This window comes from Pundamilia nyererei, unplaced genomic scaffold (assembly GCF_000239375.1).
Source record: "Pundamilia nyererei isolate P.nyererei 1_Seehausen unplaced genomic scaffold, PunNye1.0 scaffold00134, whole genome shotgun sequence".
Taxonomy (NCBI): Eukaryota; Metazoa; Chordata; class Actinopteri; order Cichliformes; family Cichlidae; genus Pundamilia; species Pundamilia nyererei.
In genome coordinates this window covers 785,488-800,338 of record NW_005187535.1, presented here as the reverse complement: position 1 = coordinate 800,338, position 14,851 = coordinate 785,488, and positions in this window count along the sequence as shown.

Genomic DNA, 14,851 nt, shown 5'->3' with positions numbered 1-14,851 from the left:
TCCAGCTGAGATCAAATTCTTAACTAATGGCCGGTGCCATCTGGTCCTGATGAGGAAAAGAAACACACCGTAAGCCTTACGTAAAGCCGGTTATTTCACTATTCTCAGGTTCTGAGTTTCTCCAAAGTGTTAGTGATAGATTCCAGTCACGATAAGGTGGCTTGTTTTTACTAAGACATTAGAAATCTCCTGATCTCAAAGCAGACATGAGCAACTCATCTCAGTTTTAGGGAGAGGGATTTGCTCGTCTGTGAACAGCGCTGTGAGTGTTATTAATCTTAAAATATACAAAGATTTTTTTACAGCTTTCGACTGTGCAAAAATGTACCAGATGCAAAGTGCCAATAAAAATTAGACTGAATAAGTGACCGGTTACACCAGTTACCTTTTTTGATACCTTTGAAACGTATAATCATATGATTATAAGGACATCTATTTAATTCTGTTATACTTTTCTGTAAAAAAAACAAACAAAACACAGACCAACACTATATCTGACGTCAGACCTGAACTTCATTAACAGCGACTTCAGCTTAGTTAACGCTCTGCTGTCTGTCTTGAGGCTGACAGTGAACAGGACTATTTCCTGAGGTCTCACACCCTGCAGCAGTGAGGCTCGAGTGAGCTCGGATCAGTCACCTTAATCAAGAAAAATCACAAATACAGCTCAGATGAATGCATGTCAAACAAATGATGGATTACTTACAAAGGCTCTCATTATAAATGAAGACAAATACACATTTCCGTAGTGCATGTGTTGTAGACTTTCAGGAGAATAATTCCCATAAAACTCCTATGAATTTAATTTCTAACAGCTTGAAATTGCTTCTTCGAGGTCCAGAATGGCCTAACAGGGACCTGAACTCTTTGCTTTTGGCAGATTTTAGTCTTTGTTTGAGTAAAGAGGTTTTGAATTATCAGCAGGGTGCAGCACTCCCATGGGACATAGGAACAAAGGCTGCTGTGTAGGGAGGCTGTTTTTGTAAACCTGACTGTTTTAGGATCGTGGAAAGAAAGTCAAGGTTGTGCTTGTGATATTTTACCATTATTTGAAGTGGATCATTTAACTGTAATAGACTGTGCTTGTCATCCTTGTGTGTTGGTACAGTAAATGTAACTCTATAGGCTTTGAATAACATGACACTAAGTGAATGGGCATTTTCTCATTTACCATTGTTCCAAAATACTTAGTAGTAATTTTGTATGTTGTCACTATGCAATGTTTGCTTTTGTCAGGGTCATATCACATCATGTCATCTAAACGAACAACACCGTAACCCTGAAACTGATTCTACCCCATTTAGTGTCTCACTTAATGCTTAAAAGGACAAGTGAAAAGCTTAAAATGCAAATGTACGACACGTGAAATGTGGTGTGAAATTTATATATAATCCCATGATATCACATTGCTCTGCCATCATTTTGGATCAATTTTGAAATGTAATAACCCTGTAGTATAAAGCTATTACTCACCCAGAAACTGTAAATACAGCTGTGTTGCTTTGAGAGAGATTTGACCGCAGTCCATGTTTTGTCTTTTGTTGAAGCCTATCCCAGTTGTCAAAGGGGAGAACTGGGGTAGATTCTAGGCTTTTTACCAGTCTGCTGCAGCATCACACAACCGTTTACCATTATATTCCCACCTACTGCAAGTTTAGACTCACTAATTACCCTAACCAATGCATTATTTTGCACTGTGGGAGGTTACTGGATGACTCACACAAGTATGAGAAGGACATGCAAACTCCACATAGAAAGGCCCCACCCTTGATTTGAACCCAGGACCCTTCTGTGTGTGCAGGCTCTCCATGATAGTATTATACAGTTAAGCTTAATTTATACTCCTGTATGGAATCTGTTAAGAATCTGGAAATTGGAATCTGTTGACAGACTGTCTACCAAAATATTTTTAAAAAATGGTGGAAAAGTCAAAGACTGAATGGGCCAAACACAGGGGCTCAGGGTTGTGTTGGAGAAGTTCCACATTAGGAGGTGAAGCCATACAGCTCAGAAGGGTTTGCTGGTATGAAATAACTATGGCTTAGATTTAATACAGATATTAAAAATCCCCTTTTAAGTAATGTATTACCATCAAAAATACACCAGATATGTCTGTGTCGGTTTCTCTGTCTGACAAAATCAGAGGGTTTGATTGTGCCCGCTCAAGACAATGCTTTGGATGTCTACAGGAGGCATCGCAGCGGCATCCCAGAATCAACTCTTTGCTTAGCCATGTTTAAAATACTACCGTGACTGTTTATTATAGGCTGTACACAACAGGTGAGGAGGGCAGGAATTCAGACACAGCAACTTCAAATTTCAAAATAAAAGATCCTGTGCCGATTAATGATCTGTTTCTGAAATGCTCCCGGTGGGATTTGAAGCTGTGCAAAGGACAGAAATGCGTCAGATGCAAAGATGCTGCATGTCTAAACAAATTCCTTCGAGAAGGTCAGAATATCAGGACAAAAGTGACTAAAAATGACTTTTAAGTTACAAGTGCTTAAAGGAAATACCTGTAACTGTTTATTATAGCTGTTGTTTACTATTAAGGGAGAAATTGCAAAATAGTTGCCAGGGGATATTTGGGCTATAAGCAGATTCTTTCTAAGAAAACTCAGGTTATGTCAAAATGTATTCAGCAATTATCCCATAGCTCTTATGCTATTTGCACTTCTATTTGATACTATGTAAAGCAAAGGAATATATTAAAACATCCATACTGCTGTATTTAGTAATAGAAAAATAATTTATCTTTCCTTGTCAACATTGTAATTGGGTTGAATTGGCTTCCTGGACTATTTCTTTGAAATGCCTGTGTCAAGAGCGCACATTTACTTTGGCACGGCACTATGGCATGACCTCTGTGGGTACAAAATTGAACAAATAGTCAATTAACTTGTCTTGTGTCTTTTTGTGGACTTTGGGGGCCTCATTGTCCAATTTCATTTGAATCTTTGCTTACATTGTTGGTCTTTGATTTGCCTTTCGTCTAAAGTGTTCCTTTAATTTGTCAGCCAAACACTCCCACACATGGAAACATTATTGTGCTGAGAAAAGACTTGCATGAGAAAACTACAGTTATTATCTCTATCTGATTGCTTTTTTTTTGTGCATAAAATTAAGTCACACAGCTGTTTTTCTTTCTTAATAATGTCCATTATGGTCACCACCAACCTTACTCTGTGTTTTCTCTCTGTTTTTCCTCTTCATCCACTTTTTAGTTATTTTCATTCCTTACTTTAATATTTAGAGCCAATTAGATTCAACAAAACAGATACCTCAAAGTCTAACTCATCTTCTCATTTTGCTTGGTTTTAGATAGCTAGCCTGTGTGTACTTTGCTGAGCCTTCTAGCTTTGTTGATTTATGAGGTCAACACCTGCAAATTACAAATATATCAAATCAAGACTAATGACTTTTTAAAACTCAGGGGCTTCTCTTTAGGGGTGACCACCCCCTTCTCAGTCAACAGATAAAATGCGGCATCAGTGACAGAAGGGTCGACAGACAGACTGAAGCCTGGGCAGACACCCAACATTTAGCTAAATTTCCTGTCAAACTAGCAGTGACATGCTTAACACATGTACTATACCAGACACAACATGAAGACATAACTGTGTAATTGGCCTGGGAAGCAGCAATGGACAAAACAAGTATGACAGCTCAGCGATCTGCTGCTTGGAAGGACTGAAATAAGATTTGCATTCTTACACCTGTCTGAGGTTAGGCTATCACAACAAAAGAACTTTGCCTATAGAGAGAGACAGATTGTGTTTTGGTCGAATGTTAACAACAGATGAAGCTTGATACACTGTTGACTTAATCAGAATCATTTTGTAACCTTTACCAGGTGCTGCAAGTGCCAGTTACTGGTTTGTTGCGTGGAGTACATGACACACATTATCGTCAGTGTATTAGCTTTCAGACTGTGGACATATTAGCATTTAACACAAATCCAAAAACAGACCAAAAGTAAACTTTTTATTTTATTTTATAAAAATGCAAATTCCTTCTTCAAGTAAAGCTATGAGATTTTTTAGTGAAAACAAAGACATTGCCTTTGCGGAGCTCACTTAAATGCAAAAAACCCCCCCCAAAAAACAAGGGAAGTAAATCATCTCAAATCTTTCCACAGCAGTTCTATCAATAATGCTACTTATTTAAGCTTTTGGCACAGCGGTCATCTCAAATGTTGCCTTTTTTTTAGCCATGTTTAGTAACAATTAATTATACTAATAAAGGTTTTAACAACGTCCCAGACTTGGATGTCCTGTGTATAGATTCCCAGTGCTTCAGCTTTATATTTGACCCGTTCCATCCAGCACTGGATTTACAATTTGATGCTTCCCAGATACCATAATTCAGGTTGTGACTGTAGCCTGGCAACACAAGCTGATAGAATCATCAGAAAAATATTTGCAATATAATCTCAATATTCTCATGGAAGTGAAGGATTTATGATTGCAATCAGATGAGTACCATACTGCCCTGCAAGTCTTCTTTTAGAAAAAGACCCCCAGACCTGTCTTTGCTCACCATACACAATCACTTTTCAGTCTGATGCACTTTGTACATGTCAAAACACTTTTTCTCAAAACAAAGAATGCGTTGTTTTCATGACTGTCACAGCTGTGACCTTTCACATTTCTCATTCAGATTTCCATCTCTATTTGCTGCTCGCAACCTGCTCTGGTCCTCCCTTGAATTTATTGAAGTGCTTTTCCTGTGGTAGCGGCAGGCAACATCTGAAATGCCGTCTCTGTCTAGCCCCAGCGACGGCTTGTGATTAAAGTTATGTATCTACCAGCTGTTTACAAGTGACCATCTATTGAGGACTGCACAAGGGCTGAAGGGTTGGGGAAAACACCAGCAGTCTTTATTTTGGTTTAGTGGCCTCCTGTGGCCTTCTGAAATCCCCTTTAGGCCAACCTTACCCTGCTTGCAGAGTCCCCCCCCCTTTCATGTCTATTCAATATCTGAGAGATGGTCTGATAATTGTTCTGTTTATGTCCCGTGTTCTCTAAAAAGTACTTTGTTTTGTGCTGTATTGTTAAAAGTGCTTTATAAATACATCCAACCGCTCAGTTTACTCACGTACACAGTCGTGCTGTAAATACAAACCATACACAACACACACACTACAAATTAATTGCATGCATTCATGTATACATTAACTGGGAACTTTATGTACCCAGAAAAGTTTCAAATAATCCACGTTAGAACAACCTAGGTCAAGCATTGATAGTGGTGCTGTTATCATTGCACACTGCAGTGGTATTTTACTTATAAAATGAGGGTCTCTGTGTCAAGGACCCAAAGTTACTATTGGCCTTATTATTAGGCATTTGTGAAGCTTTTTCAACCTGCATTCACTCACTTTAAAAACACAAGCGAGAACTAAAAGGAATCAAAAACTGTCAAAATAATGCTGCATTGCAGACCCAGGACCATTACAAAGCCTGTGTATAGTCATTATGAGCTTTGTCTTTTTTAAAGATATAGCCCCACACGTAGGGGTACCTCAGGGAAGCCTTTCGGTGGATTCGAAGCCCCGACATTCTGATCATGGGGTGCCCGCTCTAAATACTGAGCTATTCCTGCCCTCTAGGAGACATTTAGGATGTTGGTTGACTAAAATCAAGTGACAGGTTCCACAAATACCCTTTTCCACAGATGTGATTTTTATATAATGGAGGATTTATAAGTAATACACACAAAGCTTCAATAATCAGGAATGTTCATCAGCTTCCTCCACAGATCAACTTTGGCTTTATTTGGATGCTTATTGATGAGCGTCCACAAGGCTGCACAAAAAAACAAAACAAAACAAAAAACTCTTTTGGACAATTTTCAGTGTGACTTGATTGGGTGTCGCCTGCACTGGCATTTGGAAAGTTGAACTTTTGTCAAATCCACATTCCAAACCATCCAATTCAAAGTGAATGAGAGATGAGAGTTGAAACCTGTCACTCATGCACCCTGAGGAATCCACGCTAAGGAATTCTGTGCTTTTCCTTGGATGAGATGTGTATATTATTGTAGTGTCCTTCCCTTATAAAGTGCCTGTTGTTGTGATTTGGAGCTATATGAATAAAATAAAATTGTACTGAACTGGAAAAAAGGAAGATGAATGCTGAACATCCATCTAGTCTACCTTCAGTATCCTAATGAACTATTTTTTTCTTCACCAGGAGACATCAATCAAATCAAAAGCAGAGTAAAATGAACAGTGGTCAGGACTGAAGTTTCTATGTTTTCCATGTGCCTGTGTGGGCTCCTTCCAACAGTCCAAAAACATACTTATTAATTTGTGAATGTCCAGACTGTACCCCACCCATCACCCTGTAGCATCTGGCACGTCCTCCAGCTCCCCAACAACCCTAATTTGGATATTTGGTCAAGAAAATGGATGGATGGATGGATGTAGGGATGGATAGTGAGTAAAATAAGTGGAAAACGAGTAATAAAAATGTCAGACATATAAAATGAGTTTTTAACTAGATTCACACCGGCAAGAACATTCCTTGAATTTCTCCCATGGCTATGGTTGCCTAAACCACCATCTGCCCCTACCTCTGCAACTACAAATTCATCATAAAAATCTCTCACCAGCTTTTTCCCAGTGCACACTGATGTTCAGCAGGGGAATAGTGTGTAGATTTGAGGTTGCAGTGGTGTACTGAGAGGTCAGTGTGCGTTTATCTATCTATTCTAGGTCTCCTTATGGCTTCCCGCGGGATGATTTTGTAGAGAAAAACAAAAAAAAAAAAAATGCCACCCAAGGCTGTTCCACAACCCCTGACCTATATGACATCCCTCTCTTTTTGTCAAATTCTGTGTCTAATCTAACCAGAATAGGTAGTCACATCTAAGCCTATTTTCATAGAGCAAATCAAGTTATTTACCTACTGGCTGCAGGTTGCTAAACTCTGCACCATAAAATAGTAGTAACACAGTATTTATGTTGATACATTTCACGTGCATATACAGTGTGTGGTCATCTCTGTGTTATAATCAGTGTTTCTCATGAGAAGAGGGATTTATATGTTATGAATCAACTTTGACCATCAGACCCAGAGGTCTGTATTTCACTTCATGTCAGCTTAATGTCGCTAATGTAAAACTGTCAAGCCATCAGTCATGAGAAAATTTCTCATGACTGATGGCTGAAGAGGGGGAAAAGCTCCCTTCTTATTTATAGTCAACGTTTCATGGATGCCTTGTAAGGAGGTGCCCCACCATTGTTGCTGCAAAGCCCAAAGTCAACATCTTTGCCTGAGATTATTTAGAAAGAGATTTAACCCTCTGAAGCTGTAGGTTGTAAATAGACCCTACACAATGGGAATCATCATCTTTTATGTATACTGAACTGAAGTTGAGATGTTTGACTTTAGAGAGTTTAAAATGACGGTTTAAAAAAAAATGAAGGTTTATGGTGAGATTAATGGTCTGGTATGGTTAAGTTTAAGGGTTTAGTTTATGTTCTGGTTAAAATAAATGGTCCGATAACCTCTGGAGAACCTGCTCATAGGGAAATTATTTTCTGTTCAAAGATGATGCTTCTTTTCTCTAATTATCAGATCCAATTAGTTCCAAATAACTAGGAGAAATTCGACATGCATTGGCTTTACAAACCTGTGTTTGAAAAGTTATTGTACTGACAGTTTCCAGGTGTTAAGTAGAAGTATCCAAGTTCCCAAGATTAGATTTGATGACTTTAGTAACTGAAAAAGACGTCTCTGGGAGGTAATCCCAAATGTAGCATTTCAAAAAATATCATGTGAAACGAGAGCTGCTCATATGACTGTTTCTATGTCTTTTGAGTTACCTGCCTGCAGCTAAAGTCCTTGGTTTATTAAGTGTGTAGGCTGAGGGTGGAGCTAGCTAAAAAAAAAACAAGTTATGGGAGAAGGGAAAGGAAGGGTGGGAAGAAGTTTATTTGTAATACATTTAGTAATTGTCCTGTTGTCTTGCATTTATAATGGTTTGCTTTGCTGACATATAGGCTACATTCTCTCTCCTTTTTGGTTAGGTCAGCATGGTGGCAAAGCAGGTGACGTGGTGTCTAGTACTGTTTCCTCACAGCAAGGTCCAGGGTTTGAATTTGCATGTTGGATATTCTCTCAGAGCGCTCCAGCTTCCTCCCACGGTCCAAGGACATGCTGTTAGTGGGGTTAGGTTAATGATGATTCTAAAATTTCCCACAGGTGTGGATATGAGTGTGAATGACTGTCTGTCTCTCTATGTTTCCCCATGACACACTAATGACCTGTCCAGGGTGTAGGCCGCCTTTCACCCTATGGCAGCTTGGATAGTCTCCGGCCTTACCGTGACCTGGAATCGGATACGTGGAAGAAAACGGATGTTTACATTAGACTGTTGAGCTAACTTCTTGTATTGATAAGCTGTGTTTTGAGTGGTTTTCAGTTCAGTTTGCCCCTTTTTATCTTTATTTCTTTATTTCATCAAAAGTTCCTATTTATCTTTGAAACTTTTTTTCCAGAAAAGTTCAAAACTGCAATAAAAACAAAAATCTGCAATTTAGAAATAAACTTGAATAATTATTTAACAGATAAAAGGAGAAACTAAAGATTTTAAGTGTTTGTTTTATTTGTTAAACATAAACACATTTAGAAATTGATTCCTGCAACACACTCCAAAGAAGTTGGAGCGTCCACCAAGGGTTCAGTCTTTGGAAGCAAAGATGGTTCATAGCTCAGCTGTGTGCTGAACTATGTGACAAAATCAACAACCAGTATAAAAAGCAGTTTTTCTCAATGTGAGACAACCAGAGATGGGCAGACTGTAATCTGATTACTTTTTTCAAGTAACAAGTAAAGTAAGGGATTACATTGCAAAAACGGTAATTAGATTACCGTTACTTTCCCATAGGAACGCTGCGTTACTGCGTTACTAAAACCGTGATTTTTTGCGAGAATGTCTCACGACAGTGATGTAAGCGAGTGCGCCGTTAGTGGCAACAGCTGTGTGCAGATCAACAATGGATCACATATCGATTGTGGGAGAGAGTATGAGCGTGTAGCGTTTAAAGCGTGGAAGTACTGACCTTACTTTGAGTTTGATTCCATAAAAAGTGACAAAAACATTAGAGTCCGTTGTGCGTGGGAAGAAAACTTCTTTTTACAGCGAAAAAACCCCCCCTAAACTTCCAAGCAAGCACCAAGTGCGCAACGATGTAATGGGAAATTCACAGAGAAACTCGCGGATTCTTCAACTGACCGCGGCACACCTGCACCAGGGTAAACCTCCGCCTACCGCAGTCCTGCTTTACAGGTGAAAATAGAGCAACAGGACCGCTGAGTCTTTGACTTTATTTATTTTCTGCTGTGTTTTACTTGCATCTATTTGAAAGAGTGAGTGTAAACACAAAAAATATTTTATTTTATGTGCTGGAATGTGTAGAAAATAGGTTTAAATGTTAAACTAATTTATTCAAGTCAGAGAATGTTGCATATAATTCAATTTTTGCTTGATGCATAAAGTTAAAAGATTAAAACTGATAAAATAAGTTTAAAAAAGAGACTTTTCCATTTGATTACATTCTGTATGATGGATTATGCAGAAAAAGTAGAATTGGGCTGAAAGATCTATCGCTTTATCACCTATTCAGGTTGTAAATCGTGTTTTTATAAAGTAACTAAGTAACTAAGTAATTAATTACTTTTGAAAACAAGTAATCAGTAAAGTAACGGGATTACTTTTTTGGGGAAGTAATCAGTAATTAGTTACTGATTACTTTTTTCAAGTAACTTGACCAACACTGGAGACAACAAAGAGTTTAGGCCCATCATCATCGTCATCTACGATATATAAAATTGTGAGGAGATTCAGGAAGACAGACAGATGAAATCACTGTGCCTAAAGGAAACCACTGCTGAGTGTGCGTAAATATCAAGAAATGCATCCTAAAGCAGTACCATGCAAAGAGGAAACCATGTATCAATTTTGTGCAGAAACGTTAGAATCAGCGAGGTTGTTTTTTTTGTTCCAAGCTCACCTGAGATGGAACGAGTGACAATAAAAATATAGTATCAATTTCTAAAAGTGTGTGTTTATAAAATAGAACAAACAATTAATAAATAGAGTTTATTGAAAACACTGATAATTCGTTGTTCATTTGCCTGTTAAATGAAAGTCAAAGTGATTTACCAAATCAGGGGTATTTAATAAAAACACTTTTAAGCAACTGTTAAAAATGACAGTTTTGTGTTTTATCTTATTTTTAGAAAGTGTCCCAACTTTTTTGAAAATCAGGTTACTAATTTTTGTGATATTTTTGGTGTAATATAAAACACACTACAGCTGTGCCTGTGTGTACATACCCAATAGTACTTTCATATGAGATATGTTATAATGGCGTCTTTGTCATGCTGGATTTTTGCCTCAGACGTGGGTGTTTTTTACAGTGTGATCCCTACAGCTTCAGTCAGTCTCTATGGGAAACACCAACAGTACATTCAAGACATTTGCAAATCACAAGCTTAGACAGTACAGGAAGACCCACCCTTACGATTTGCATACGTTGCCTGGTTATTTGTGGTCTGTTTCTCTGAGTTTGGAAATATTTTATTCAGTGCAACACAACACCACCATCATGAATAGTCAACAATGTAAAGGTTTCTTACATTTTAGGAAATTGTTTTTGATGCCTTCATCATTATTTTTTCAGCACATGCACACCTGGCTGCCGTCCTTTACGACACACACACTGGCTCCCGACCAGCTGTGCTGTAATAGATGGGGGTTAAAAGTATTGTTGATGAGGTAATGGAGAAGTGCCTGTGTGTTTTCCACCCACATTTCTCTGGGGAATTTGAACTGGTGACCTTGCAGTTAACAAACCTGCATCTCTAAATATGATGCTCCTGCTACAGCTCTGATTAGATCAGCTCAAACCAGAGCAGTAATATGAGATGAAAAGACAAAGTATTTGTGCGTTTGCAAACTAAAGGTTCAAGTTTTTTAGAAAACACTTTGCGAGCCTGGTTTTGTTTTGCAGTTTCTGCAACATGATAAAATTCGAAGTCGTCATGTAAAAAGCAATTATAACAATTTAATCAGTGTGGAATTCCATGTGTTGAACTTTGATTTGATTAAATAACTGGTAGGTCTCCAGTGGCAGCTTTGTTATATGTGTTTACATCTGGTCACTTCCTTTGGTATCTGCGACCTGCCCAGGAGTCCATACACTGTATTTAACATCACACCTACAAAATGAGGCCATGTGAGACCTAAACTTATGGAACACATGTCAGGATTTCACTTTGCCCTTTTCCCAAGTATAGCAAGTTCACAGTCAGAGCTCCATACCGGGTATGAGAAAAGCCTAACCTCTCAAGGGTCAGCCAAAGAAGTCCAGTCCAATATAATCTGATGTCGCACTCCAACAACCACACTGAGAATAAAATGCTGGGGCCTTGTTTATGTTCCAAAGCCTTAGAAAACTGCAGGAAAAATCAAGCTTGTCGTTACACTGCTCCGATTTCTGGTTTTACAGGAATTGGCACATTCAGTAACATTAACATTCATTTAACTTGGCTTTAAACCAGATCTAACTCAAGTCCAAGCCACTTAAAGGTTTACCTTTACAACACATTTCAAAATAGCAGTTACCGATTACTTAAGAAGGGGAATTACGTTAAGTCTTGTACAACATTTCTTTCCATGCATTTTAAACATTTCAGCATCAAGAAAAGGAAAAAGAATTAAGAAAATCTGTCTTTCAGCCAACTGCAGCGTCCACAGCAACTGATGAGGAGCTGCAGAGCTTCTTAAAGCACCACAGACAAAATTGACATCATATCTGACGCTGTCAGAAAGTTGCAATCCTGTTAGAAACTCGATAGCACAACAGATTGTGAGTTAAATAATACAAAAAGAGTGATGATAAACAAGGAGTCTCAGAAAAAGCAGCGGCTGTGTTGTTTAAGACCTGGCGCAAATTATGATGTGCTTCTGAGAAATGTTGGCAGTCTTGCTTGAACTCTGTTCTCAGTGGTTCATCAGACTTCAGAGAAAATTTGCTCCCAAAAGCTTGGATCTGAAATGTTCTTGTGCATTTACACTGTAAGAAATTGCTTTTTTTAGTCGAAAAAATGCGATGTTCATCTTTTATCACATTCTCGGGATTTAGGATTGGAAAAGATTAAGAGTTTCAACTACGAATAAAGTGAAAATAAAGTGACCATTTTCTTTTCTTTTCTTTTCTTTTCTTTTCTTTTCTTTTCTTTTCTTTTCTTTTCTTTTCTTTTCTTTTCTTTTCTTTTCTTTTCTTTTCTGCAAACACAAATAATGAGCAAAGAAATCATATTTTATTCACATGGGTGAGTTTTCATTTAAAATAATAATAGCAATTTAAAACCAGATTTGTCAGATTCCATGATGATTCCCGTTCCACCACATCCAAAGGACTGGGATCTGATGACTGTGGAGGCCAATCAATTACACTTTTTACACTGAGAATTACATGAGTCACTGTCATGATCAAGAAACCAGTTTGTGATAACCTAAGCTTTGTGACATACTGCATATTTCTGCTGGAAGTAGCCATCAGAACAAGGTCATAAAGGATGGTTATGGCCAGCAACACAATTCAGGTCAGCTGTGGTGTTGAAATGATGCTCAACTAGTGCTGAGGAGTCTAAAGCGTGCCAAAAAATACCCCACAAACCATTACACACATCTGTGCTTTTGTACCTGATCCATTGATACTAGGCAGGACGGAGCCAAGGTTTCCAGCTGTTAATGCCAAAAGCAGCTCTCTAACATCTGAATCTAAAAACATACCGAAATCAAGACTTACCAGACTAGGTAATGTTTTTCCAATTTCCTATTGTTCAATTTTGGTGATCTGTAAAGTAAAATGAACAGCGTACTACTTCCACTTAAATCATATTGGAATGTAAAGTATTGACATATCTTGTTATTATAACATACACTATAAATAACATTTGTTTCTGTTGCCATCTGATGAAAATGTGAATGTGTTTGCTCATTATTTGCAGGGTTAAAACAAACAATGAGCTCAAAAATGGGCCAAAAAGAACGCTTTATATTTTTAAACTATGAATGACACTTTCAAATGCATGTAAACGCTAAGCAAGTTTATGTCTCAGACGTCGACTAAATCGTGGAACTGTTTGCATCCTTTTGCAGTGAAATCAGTGGTGGTTCAGTAGTAATTGCCTGCAGGGCATTTCTGCCTTCCAAAAGGAAATAGCTGAGAAGTCAGCTCTTCACTCCGTTAATGATGCTTGTCTGCTGAATGCCAGAAGAGGAGTCTGATAACCAGGCAACAAAGACACAGTCTGCATAGTCCTGCATCACAGTGAAACGACTCATTTAACAGGGGTCATTGTGAGCCTTTTGTACGTGATGTCTTCCAAAAATGAGCCATGAATGATGACATCCTTTTTTTCTCTTTTGGGGCTGTTTTTTTCCAGAGTATGCTAATAAACAAAGATGTATCACATCCCTTTCTTTGCTGTGGAACAATTGGAAGTCATTGCTGACAAATAATGATTATATTCTTCTCGTTTCTCCTCTTCTTCCTCTGCTTTCCTTTGTCTCTCATAAGGGACGTCCCTGTATGGAAAGAGTGATCAACCTGTTTCTGCAAGTGATGCCGGTGACCTTTTTCTTCCCTGTAAGGTTAAAGAAACACTGAGAACTCAGCCATGATGGATTTGAGGACATTCCAGAATCCCCTCGAGCTGTTTACACTAATGCCTTTTGATTTGATAGTGAAGAAATGCCTTGTGGGATATGTGGTTTCTGTGGCAGGAGGAATGGTGGACTCTTTCATCCTTATTGCTCTCCCTACACAATGGCACTGTCAGTTGCTCAAACACTCAAACATCGTCCGTCTTTTGGAGGCAGTGCTTGTTGGTTTTTGTGCATTTTAGGCCTGGAGCTGATTGTCTGTAGGGGGTAACTAAGGCTTGCGCGACATCGAGGGGGTCGCGACACAATCAGTTACTCGAGGCAGTCAAGCACAGGTTACCAACGAATCACATGAGTGTGCGGTGTACTGTTGCTTTGCATGGAATGATGTATATTTAATGTTAAACTTTTCTTTTTTAAATAAAAAACATTTTCTGATGAAGACTGATTTAGATACAGTCATGAGAAAACCTGACTGCTTAACTGTAAGCCTTCCTCATCACTCTAGGGAACCGTTGCATCTACAAATCACATCATTCAGCACTTTAACATCAGGTTTTGATGTTGATTAGTTGCGGTTGAAAGCTGTTGATGTTTTGCAAAATGCTACAGCTAGTGTGATTTTCCGAGACGACAGTTGGGATGCATAGTAACAGGGTGGAAAGAGGAAAGAACCATCTAAAAAGCATCTATAAAAACATCTATGACGCTAACGGGGCTCCACTGGTTTCCTTTCAAGTCAAAGATGATAACAGGACTAATATTAGTCACTGCACCTGTCCAGCACATAGCTTCCAATAAAATAAAATAAACTTTTGAATGTGAATGGAGCCAAGTTTCCTCCGATTGCTAACTTCACACTAAGCCCAATTACGCTAACTGTCCCCCTCAGTTTTCCATTTATCACACAGATACCAGAGAAGCATTTTTTTTATTTATATACTTTTAAGTTTAACTACTGAGAAGAAAGTGAAAAGCACATTTATATATTTCTATGGTCACTATATTTAGTTACATTTGCACATCAAAGCGCACACATTCATGTTTGTGTTTATTTGGATGTATATTGCATTTAGCCTCTAAATGTGCTAATTAGTCAGTGCTGCATGTTTACTGGATCTTTCAGCACGACGTCCATGACGTCTCATTTTCATACAGCAGCACA